The sequence below is a fragment of the Malurus melanocephalus genome, unplaced genomic scaffold (assembly GCF_030028575.1).
Source record: "Malurus melanocephalus ecotype Western Australia unplaced genomic scaffold, MMel_1.1 scaffold_192, whole genome shotgun sequence".
Classification (NCBI taxonomy): Eukaryota; Metazoa; Chordata; class Aves; order Passeriformes; family Maluridae; genus Malurus; species Malurus melanocephalus.
In genome coordinates this window covers 1027299-1039752 of record NW_026623424.1, presented here as the reverse complement: position 1 = coordinate 1039752, position 12454 = coordinate 1027299, and positions in this window count along the sequence as shown.

The following is a 12454-nucleotide window of genomic DNA, read 5'->3' as shown; positions in this document are numbered from 1 at the left end:
TGATAGGCAGAGTAATAAATAGAGCTGGAACTGCAGAATTTTTCTGGTTTTCCTTTTTTCTTCAGTTTTCCTTAAATCCAAGGCCAAATGCATGATTAAAATAAAACAATTACACAAACCCCTCTGTATTTTACTAAAGAAAAGGCAACCCTCATACAACTGGAAACATAAATCACAAACAGTGGTGCATTCCCCAAAAAGACCAATTCTCCAGAAGACTGAAGATGGAGTCAAAACTGCAGCTTCCTCTCCTAAATGAAGGGAAGATTTACTTTTCCTTTGTTTTATTTCATAAGCATGTAACTGAACAGAGGTAATTTCCAGGGCTCACTTCACGCTTCAAGGAAAAGAATTTTCCTCTGCACAGAGCACTGCAAACTTAGCATACTAAATCTAGCAAAACCTCATGATCTTAATTTAAAAAATTACATGCAATTCTATATTATATCTATTATATAATACATAATCTATAATATACAATTTATATTATACAATATATAATGCATTATGTATAATATATAATATATAATATAAATTATGTATCATATATAATATATCATGTATAATATATAATACAGGATCAATACATAATATGTAACATATATATCAAAATCAAATGTAATTGATATATAATATAATTAATATATAATATAGGATGTCAAATCTGTCATGGCCTGTTAAACCAAACCCAAGTGTTTTTCTGACAACGGTATCATGGCATTGTTGCTAAATTATACTGAAGTTACAGTGTGAGATGTGCAAAGAAATGAGCTAAATGCTGGCTCRATGAACTCTGCAACATCGGGAAAATCTGGCATCAAACCTGTGCTGGCTCAAAAGCAAACTTTCAAATTGAAAAGGGAGGATCCATGATTAGTCATCCTCTGTAATTAGGATGATGATGCAGTCTACTGTAGATGACCTTCACTAAGTCACCAGAATTGTGAAATATCGTATTTAGCTAAAAAAGCATACAATTCTGGCCATAAAACTGTCTTTCCCAGGAATTACTTTTATTTCTGCCCCAGATGAGTATTTTTGGATGGAATCTCTTTCAGTTTTCAAGTCTAGAAGGAGTCAGTTCAACCTGGTCCTTATTCTACCCACTGGATAATATCATTCTGCATTTTTAGGGTGAGACTGAGGCAYCTCAGTGAAGGTGCACCACAACAACACATTTCCTCCTGTGTCCAGCCTCAAACCATAATCTGCCTCTCTTGCCCTTTAAAGCAACAAGGATGCTATTTCAGCCCTTCAAGAATTAACATAGATGACATTTGCCTCCTCTTTCTCAATTTTCTAGCTGTCTTGTCCCTCATAGTCTCTCCCTATACCATCTAGAATATGAACAGGCTGTTCTGGATGCTTCTCTCCATGCAGAGGGAGMAGTCTGCTGCAGAAGGCTGAAGAAACAGGATCCTTTAGAACACAGGACCCACAGTGGGCTGGGATTTGCAATCTCCTTTACCCCTGGGGAGTCTAGCCCGGGGCCAGACATGCATACAAGTAATTTTTACACATTTTGCAGTACCAGAGTTGTGTGGCAAGGGGCCAAGCATAGCTGTGTGTCATTCCAGACTCCATGCAGGCTGTGGTACCAAACCCATCAACGCTGTTTAAGAGGGTGCAAGCTAAAAGGTCCGAAGAGAAATGTAAAGTAAAACCTCYACATGCAGCTCTGTTCCCCAAACAGGCAAGGAGGTAAATCTCTGGCTTCTCAGCAGYTGAAAGGAACAGCCCAGGATCAGAAAGCTGAGGTCCACTGCATCCCAGTGCCTGCTGTTTTCCACTGGCTGGCTGTAAGTCTTCAAAAAACACCTCACGCTTGACAGGGATTAATTGGAGATTAGTCTTTCTGACCTGAGACARAACTTCAGAGAAATATTAATATCCCCTGTAGCTGTAACAAACTAACATGAAACTGCAGACCTTTTGAAAAAAGAAAAAACACCTTAGCTGAGTAGCAGAAAAAATTACAGAATGCTCTTCAGTAGAGCCTGTGTAGGATGAGATTTTAATCTAGCCAGACTTTTCAATAAACATTTTTTCTGTAACCATGGTCAGACCAGTTCCAGGAGTTGCCATCCCRTGGGTAAAGAAAGTAAAATTTGTTGAGCACACTCGACACTACCTCAGGATGTGCCCCACCTGTTGATTCAAGTAACCTACAAAATTGTCTGTCCAGAACACTGCACATATTGGCTGCTGCTGAACAGGGAAAAAAAAAGCATTTTTCTCTGTTCCTGTGGGAGTAGAAGGACGATGAAGCAGTTTGGGTATTTCCAGGTAAAAGCACAGGAAAAAAGGAAATCARTGCTCCTCTGTGCCCTCAGTCTATTGTACCCACTGGCACGACAAAAGCATCCTGCAGACTGCTTTTCTGCCCCAAAAAAGGGAACCTTTCTGTGGCACACACACTGAGATGCTCGGGCCAGTCAGCAGCCCCTGGGTTTACCCCATTTTCAGGGTGTTTATGGATCCTGGATGGCAGGTTGGCATCAGCTAGAGCCAGCTGAAGTAAACTGAGCTGAGAATTTCCTCCAGAAGAATRAGAAATGAGTAATCTCATGGCACTGAGTTGAGGGGCCCTAAGCACACTTCTGTAGGGTCTCTGCTCCATTTTGGCCCCGTCCTGACCAGAGCTCGTGTTTAAATGTGSAGTTGAAAACACCCTGTGATTGTAAGCCTGAGCAACAGATGAGTTTATTTGACTTACACCATATGATGAAAAGACACGGAGCCAGATTAGATAGCTTAGTTTACAAACAATAAATGAGGTCATTTGACCCAGAAATCTTTGCTTAAAAGTCTGCCTGAGTAAAACATATGGAATACACACATAAACATATAAAACATTAAAAAAGGCTTTCCCATCTGTTGCCAAAGGTGTTTCACAAATATGCACTCTTTTTTTTTTCCACACAAATGCCATATTCATCTGAGCTCACATAAATAAAATCAGTGATGTTGTTTGAAAGGCACCTGGAGGTGTCTGTGAGTGTTGGTGGTTCTTTTGTCTTTTCTACAGGTGTGTTTTAAGCACAACTGTTTGCAAGTCTGTTTAGCCTGGATGTAATTGTATTCAATCAGAAAAACTTCTGAGCAAAGCAGATAATAGAAGCTCTTTCCACATTTGGAGGAAATTATGGGGTTTTTTGCCTTATAAGAAAAAAAGCCCATCTGAAGTTTCTGTCAGGAGTTTGTATTTGTCTTCCAGCGTTGCTCCCTGAGAGAGCATCCAGAACTAGAGAACAGCTCTGTATTATGCTCATGAATTATCTGAGAGCACACTGCAAGTTATTACAATTTTTACTATCTGAAATGATTTAATGGTCACCCACAAATTGTGCAACTGGTTACCTAATATGCATCATGTGACTTACTCTTCCTTGATTAGATTAAGCAAATCTGAGCCAGGGGCTCGAAATGTGCTTTTCATGAGTGTTCTTATGAACAAAAAGGTACTTTCACTAATATTCACAGAAGGAAAATAAAAGCCTGAGGTCAGGAAATCTCTAAAGCATGTGTTTAATTCCTCCCCTCCTTAAGAAAGGAGCTATGCTCACACTTTAGTTGCATTGCTCAACTGCTGTCTGAATGCTTTTCTGAACCAGAACCAACAAAGAGGCAGCCACAGTTCAGTCATCTTTGAAYACTAAAAATGGTTTAAAGAGAATGAAGCCTTCTGATTTATTGCAGCAACCATGCCCTTTTAAAAGTTACTAATTTTGCATTTTTCTAACCTCCACTATTCAGTTAATATTGGCTTTCAGCCCTCTGTCCTTAAATTCTTGTGCCCTCATGTGATTGAAACACGCTTAACAGGATAGCCTCCATATGTCCTATTAGACAAAACTTGTGTTTTAGAGCTAGATCCAAGAGTAATTGAAGTTAATAGAAAGATCTAATTGTTTTCAATGAGAGCTGGATGAAGAACTGATAGTTTAACTCTGAACACTCTCTTTTGAACATTCTCACCAAGGTGCTGATCCAACTCCCAGTGAAGTCAATAGAAGGATTTGTGTTGGGATTTGGATAATAACTCTGTTCTTCTTGGAGTCAAACCCCCTTTGTCAATATGCACACGCACAAATACAGAGATATAAATGAAAACAAATGTTTGGCAGCTTGTGACAGAAAGTCCAAATCTGTATCTGTGTATTTGGGCCAAACCAAAATTGTTACGCTTGACAAAAACATCATTATGCTGMTCTGGTTTTGGTTTTTGCTTACTAGTAATTGTTTGGTGAGCATAAATCTAACTTCTCATATTTTATTTTTTTGCATAAATGTATTCTACTGTCACTGCAGACAGTAAAATGAGAGGGATTTCTATGTAAAACTCTCTGTTCAGACTTGTCATAACTTTGACAAACATAATCCTCTCAGACCAGAACTTTCCATGCTTGGTCTCCATCAAGAGCAATTCTGTTTTTGCCAAGAATGAAGGAGTTTGCTTCAGCTCCCTTTTAGTTTCCAAAATACAAAAGGTTTCTCATTTAGGATCGATCCTACACTCAAAACAAAAGGGATGTGGGCAGGATTCCCAGAGGTGCGGCAGTTCTCACTGGCTTCAGCATTTCTAAAATCAGCTTCTGTGTTTTTAAAACAAGGATTCCAAGAGGATGAGGGAATACTGAGTTGGACACAGCGAGCCAAGCAGAGCCAAGCAGAGTCACAGGGAGCAGAGATGTTGCTGACTGCTCCATCTCTGAGGGTGTGAGCTCTGTGCAAAGCTCTGGCCTCGCTCCTGGCAGGGCACAAGGACAGGGACAGGGACAAGGCAGACATCAGGGAGAGAGGAGGGGATGGGAATTCTTGCAAACCTCTGCTGAGCTGTGTGCCCATAACAGCTGAAGCAGCCTTTTCTGCCATATGGATAATCAATTCCACAATTTATGCCCATAATAGCTCAGTGAGACTGGCATAGTAAGAATCCCAATCCCTATGGTTTGAATTTTTTTTTAAATTAATTCACCAGTAACAAAACACAGAAAAGTTTCTGGCTGTTCATTGTCTGGCTGCCATAGGTGTAAAATACTCCCCTCAACAAGTCTATTTTTGCAGCAAGGGGGTTTGGGTTGTTTTCTATTTGTTTTACCTGTACTTGGTTTTAAACAAAGCCAAAAGACTGTAGAGCCTGGAAAATCTTTGAAATAATAATTTAAGAAACTACGAAGCTGCAACGAGAATTTGGAATTATGTTAAAAGATATTTGGTAAATGGATACTAGAAGAGAATAAAGGGACTGACAATCAAACCCATGACTTGAGAGTAGAAAAGTCAGAGTCAAGAGYAGGAATTCCACCTCCATAAACAGAAGATAGAATAGTTCAGTAGAAAAACACCTATAATCATCAATGCACATGTGATAGGTCCAGCTGCAAAGATSATAGTGATTTGAAGCCATCTGCACCTAGAGACCAAAAATAATATAGACCATACCAAATCTTGGAGTTTGAGTAGCTACTTATAATTTATGGAAGAAAACTGGGACCCTAAAATAGTTCACCAGCCTGCTGTGGTGTTTGTCTAAGCTTTTGCTTGTTTTATAGACCTTTCTAGTGCTTTTAATGACATAAAGAAAACAAATTAAAATAAATGAAAACGTCCCCTGGCAATAAATGGGCTGTGAATTACAGAACAGCAGTAGCTGCTTTCGAAGGCTAGAATGGCAAATGCACACGAGCTCCAAGAGCCCCAGGGGTTGACAGATGCCAAAATGTCTGGATGATCTGTTCATTCATCTCTGGGCAGGTACTGACAACAGCTCCTCTCTAAAGGGGAGGCTGCTTTCTGTGCTGACATCCACATCAGAGGGCTGAAATCCCACCAGGATTTCAGTGACACACATTTTTTTAGCCTGGAGATCAGAGAATGATTTTGAGGCGTTTCTACAATACCTGATCTACAAAAGGCAGCAAAAACATGGAGGAAACAAGGGATGCTCTTTCAAATACGTCTCAAAATTCAGTTATCAAACTTGTACTCAGCTTTGTAGTTTTTCCAGACTGATCACTTATCTCAAAAAGCCAAAAACATATCATTGAGGGAAAACAAAAGGAAAGCATTTTTCCAGAAACTGTTCTTCTGGAAAGGATAAGTTATCTTTGTAAAGAGAATTTACATTTTATGTTTCTCAAATCTTGATTAACTTGGTCACCTGCTGGGAAAGTCCCTGACATCCACTGAATCAGGTGAGTAACTTCAGCATAACTCCTAATTTAAGTCTGAAAACTGTTTTCTGCACCCACTGTGCATTTCAAGTGAACTCAAAACCAGATTTTAGAACTCAATACATTTCTTAAGGAGCCAGCAGTGTTCTTTGTATTTAACCTGTGACCTCTGCCTCTGTATGGGCTCAATCACAGCAGCCTCTGTGGGAGGAAGATTTAAGCCCTGAGCCACAATCTCCCAGGACTGGAAGGGCCTGTCTTTAGAAGAATGAAATTAAGCACAGGCACTGTTTGAGAAAGCTCAGCCTGGTAAACTTGGCAGGACAAAAGGACACGGCTTCAAATTCTCTTTCCTTAGCAAGATCCGGGAGAAACGCTCCGACYGTACATTCCCTACCCTCATATTCTKGGAGTTTTGGCTTCCTCTGCTGCTCCCCAGCCACAGATAGGTATCTAAACACGGGGAAGGCAGAGTGTTTTCACAGCTGCTGGAGCTGTGCTGCACCTATGGGCTGCTGGCCACACAGGCAGAGCACGGTCGCCCCACCATTGTTGCTTAAATCAACAGCTTTTAATTGTGTTGCTTAACATTCAGCCCTCTACCCAGGGAAAAAGAGAAAAGTTGCTAGAAAAAGGAGACTAGTTAGATTGCTTTGAGGGAGTCAGAGCAGAAAAGAATACAATCCTGTGAAATCACCACTGCTTTGCAGCTCTCTGTCTATCCTTGACAACCTATCCGTGGCTCTGCATTGCACAAAGCATCAATGTCTCCCAAAATTCTAAGCAAAATGGAACATCAGAAATTATTATTTTCCCTTCTGAAGTATCACTAATAAGTTGAAGAAAAAACAGAAGAGTCCAAACTCTGAGACTTSAATTGTTTTTCAAATGGGAGAGATCATGGCCTTCACAACAGAATATTGCACTTAAAACATCTGAATTTAAGTTGAGAAACAAGCTACCTGTATTTGATATGGGGTTCAGTGTATTTCTAGAACATTCTAGAGTCTTGCTTCTAGAATATTTCTAGAGTCCTGCTTCACTATCTTATGTTGGCTCACATGACCAATGCCGCTTGTCCAGTGGCCCAAAAAAAGCATTTATTACCTTTATCTATGGAGGGGCAGATTGGCATAACAAAAATGATCTTGTAATTGGTACTGTTGGCAGTGCCAGATGAAAGACAAGGATCCTGAAACACTTAAGAAGCCATTGTCCCAATCTGCAGCTTCTGGAAATTCATGTGGGTCCATTACAATGAATGGAGTTTTGCCAATGGGCCAACTGATGACCTGCCTGTTAAGAAAAAAAGAAAATCCAGACTTGATCATTCTTTTATTGTTCTGATTCTTTTGCAGATTTAGAAAATGTAACACAACTGCTTAAAATAAGCCCACCATTTATTATTCCAGRAGCAGTGTTTTCTTAATAATACAGTCAAAGTGTGTCTGGAATTTAGAAACACAATTCATTTTCCCACAACACGCCAAGCAATCAAAAAAGTTACATTCCATATCCAGAACAAAAAATCGTGGCTGTTACAAAACAAGAAAAAAAGTAAACCATAAAAAAAAATACTGCTAAGGCTAAAAACCTATAAAATAACACTGACCTTTTTATATACCTCATAAACAGCACAGAGAAATTCCTGCTTCTGCCAAACACTCTGGTTTGCAACGGTGTTCCAAATTTTCATTAGCACAGCAACCAGGCTGCCCGATATCCAGTGGCTCAAATGGCTCCCTCATTCTTCCTTCTGAAARAAAGAAAATAAAAASAGAGAGAGARAAAAACAACTAAAAACCAACCAGACAGGTTTATTTTCTACCACTGTGGCACATATTGAAACATCTACAAGTGATACAGTTAGAGCTGAAAGGTGTCCAACCCAGAAGCTCAGGTTCTAACTCAGATTTTGGAATGAACTGCATTAGAGATAAGCCCATTCCCTATAAAGAAATGCTCAACAGAACCTTTCATCTCCAATGAGGCTGTGAGTGATTTAACTCTACCATCTTTMCCCAGATTTCTACAAATCCAGTGGCAAGACAATTAAAAGTTCCTTCTCAGTCTCTTTTTTTTGCATTTTCTTTCCAACTGAAACTTAGTGAAGAGCAGCATTGGGAGGATGCAGAATGTTTGGCTCTGCAAAATATTTCCTCATTAGAAACACAGAAATCAGAAAGGACTCTGGGACTACTGAATCCAGTCACTTGTCACGGGCAGCCATGTCATAAAATATTTTTCATCAAGGTATTTCTACTCCATTTTAAAAATAAATGGAGGAAAATATTGCCCTAATGATAGGAGTGAATCCCAYACTTCCCAAGGAGCATAGAACTTCCTCCAGTGAAGACTTTTATTGCCAGGCCTCTGTGGAAGGATAAAAATTCATGAAACACTTCACCTACTCACTATTTTTTCTGAATTGTTATACCACACAATGCTCTGGATTTGGGAGTTTATTTTTCTCTCCAACTCTTAGGCTATTTCAATAGTTATAGATGTGAACAGCACAGAGAATCTTTGAGAAGTAACAGTTTAGGCCCTGACTCAGAAAAATAATGAATATAGYGATTTTAAACCTTGTGTAAGGTTCTTCAGACCCAGTGCCTGTTGTTAAAACAGCACATGCATGGAGTGGCAGGGCGTATATTTAAAAACATTTTTGAAATTAATTGAAGAATAAATTTGTGTTTACCTGATTATTCACAGAAGACTACAGTGAAACATTTGGAGGTTAAATTGTTTGTTAGTTGTGCTTTTTTTTTTTTATGCCCAGTACAAGCACATTTAAAAAATTCTCAATTTCTGCACCATGACATGAAAACAGAATGGCATAGAAAGCCTTTTAGTCTCTTAGTTCCTTACTATGAGGAGAAATTTACAGAGCAGCACAAGCAACAGATAAAATCAGTGATCGTATAAAATTCGGATTCTGATTTTACCAATCCCAAAATTCAAGATAATTTGATCTAGGATTTTCAGCCAATAAGCAGATATCCCTTCCAAATATCCACACTCTCAGTTTGGAAGATCATGGTAATTACCTGTTTACCTCATGAGACATTTTGGTATCTAAGGTGTTCCACAGCAAGAAAAGGAGTTGGTGGCTGCTCATGTTTTTCATGCTGGAACACAAGAGTGTGTGGTATGACCTTTACTAAAACAAAACAGAGACAGGGCATGATTCTCTTATTCTTTCTCTGAGGCAAAAAATGAAAATCAAACAAAACCAACCTCAAAGATGGGAAAGAGGAATAGAGAGGAAGAGAAGAGGAAAAGAAAAACTCATTAGTTCAATGCTTTTCCTGTTTCCTTCCCTCCAATATGTAGAGGGAAAACAAAACTGATGAAGGGGGCTTTGGGTTGGYGTGTGACATTTAGGTGTCACACAAAAAGTCTATTAAATCCTCACCAAATATTGTTTCAGCTGCTTTGGAGCACACTCTGCAGTCACATAATGTTGAAGGTACCTGATTCCTCATCAGAAATGTTCAACACCTCATGGGCCTGGGTCCTGTTACAAGAGAAACAGTTTAAAGGAACTSGAAGTGAAAATAATCTTTGTAGCAGATGATGTGGACAACATAAGCTCATTGTCAGAAAATAGTGGACATTAACAAAAGGAACCAAAAACTGCTCCTTTGTATGAAGTCAAAAGATAGGGAATGCCAAAAAATGGAAAAAAAAAAAAAGGAATCATCAAATATAATTGAAAGGTGCAGTTTTAAAGGAAAGAATTTCATCTATAATACCAGTAAGAAAAAAAGCATGAAATCCATAATAACGTATAAATTTATTCTAGTCAGCAACATATTTAACAATTCCATATAAGTCAGTAATGGGATAATTGCTAAGATGTGGCTAAACAGGCCAAATTTTATTATATTAATATTAAATACAGTCATGATTACTGTTTTTTTCTTAGTTCTTTCTTTCACGAGGGCAGTCCTAATCCATCAATCCCAAATCTGGCATGTGTCTGTGTGTGACTTTATGATTAAATTCCMCACTCAAAACTCCCAAAGAATAAACCTGATGAAGTGCACGTGCATCTCAGTGAGCAAAAGGGACAAATGAATTCATTGTCTATTGAAGCAGTTTYATAATATCTAAGCATATGCTGAACAAAGCTGCAAGCTATTAAAACAAATCATACAGCCTTTAATTACAATCTAAATCTGCATTATTAAAGTAATAAAATGACCCTGAAATAAATGTTATGGCAGTCATGTTGTCCCAAGTAACAAACACAGCATGAGAGAGGGGTACAATAAAACACCCCAACATTAATTTGTTGTTTGTGGTTTCCCACAGAGCTGAATCAACAAGACTTAACTCTSCTCTTCCATAGCTCTGGGCAAAATTCTCCTCTCCCTTAATCTGGGTTTCTTGGCCACATTAATCAGATTTCAGGAGCCTGTGTGGGGCTACAGCACCCTGCTGGGCCCAGGAGGGTCCCCGAAAGGCTCCAGTTCTGGGGGATATCAGGGCACAAACCCCACCAGGAGCCAGATGGGGCAATGGAGAGAGAGGGACTAACTCAGCTTMACAGCAAAAGGAGTCCCAGTTTGAACAATAAATTCTGGCATTACTGTGAGGCAGCCAATTACAATGGAGGAGTSGTTTCTGAGATGATCCATGTGAAGAACATTATTCACATGACATTTACATATGAGAATTTGGAGGGTCAGCCATAACTGTGGGTTTTTTTGTTTTTTCTTCTGGGCAAGCGCCGATCTCCAAAGGCATGATCTGATATTATTTCCTAAAATAATCTGCTATTTTYGAACACTCGATACGCCATCATGACATTTATGATCTGTTGCAGAGCCTATGCTGAAGCCTAGAAACATTTTAACCACAGAATTTGCTGCCATTTCCTAAATCATCACATCCCACATTGATTCAGACTACAGAGGAAAGGATGACAGGGGCACTGAAATAGCTGAATGTGAACAGAAGGCCACAGATCTTACTTAACCATGTATTTTCCAAGGACTGTGTCAGCCCTGCAAATGCAGATTTTGGACAGAACAGATGGCAATTTCTGATTAATGTGTGTTATTTAACCTTTTATGGACACAATAGTAGGCACAAATCATCCTTCTTTAACTTGTTGAAGAGCAAACAATCATATCAAAAGTGAGKATGTCTGTCTTACCTTAGAGACCTCTTTAAATGATGGCTCTGATTGACTTAAAGTCCTTGTCATATTTTTATTTTTCAAAGTATTTACACAGCATAGACATTTAGAATATTTTTTTTTTCATTTCAGTCCCTAAGAAATATTTTGCAACATTATAAATGCACAAAAGCATTCTGATTCTCTTCCCTTTCATTTCACTTAGGATTTTGGCAAAAGTTATTCTTCTTAACTGCAATGTATCTATACAGTCCATGGTTTTAATTTTTGGAGAAACTAGTTCAGAAAGGTCTCACAAGCTATAAACCATGTTCTTTTATCATTGTGGGGTATCAGTGGGATTAATCACTCTTAATTACTTAAATTTTATAGCTATGGTGTGAGGATGTCTAGGGTTTATTTGGAGTATTGCATTTTTTCAGGTTAAAGCACAGTAGGCCATGTCAGCCACAGAAAAATATTGCTCACTTCCTTCTGGTCACTCTTAATTGGGATCAAGTGGGTTTAGGTCAATCACTTTGGTCAAGAAAATTTATGAAAAATACAGATCTATTTACACATGATAGAGGYAATTAATGCTTTTTATAAACAGTCATTATAAAATCCCTTCATTCCTCATCCCTCACTGCATCACTGTGAGAAATTCTGTGGAGGAGATGAATGGCTGGATTGTAAAATTGATTTCCCTGGGTTTTCTGGCACATGCTCAGGGTAGCCCACAGCTCAGTATCACYCACTTGTTAATCATCAAACACACACACACAACACAAAGCTTGTTTCAGTTTCTAAATTGGTGCAATTTGCCCAGATACTAATCTCAGCCTGACCAGTGTGTCCTGGAAATTAATTTAAATATTTGTAAATAGTGGCTCCATCCCTGAATTAGGTGATTAATAACTGCTGATCCTGTCACTCTCTTCAACATCATTTCTGTCTTAACAAATGCTGACCTTCACAATCCAAGGAAACTTTAATAAATATCTTTTCAACCTTCCTCACSTGTCCTCATCAATTATCCACGTGACCTCTTTCCCACAAACAGTGGGAAAATTCTAACTCCTGCTCACAGAACTACAGAAATTCAGGCTTTGCTTATCACTTTAGCAAACACGAGCCACTGGGCTGAAGT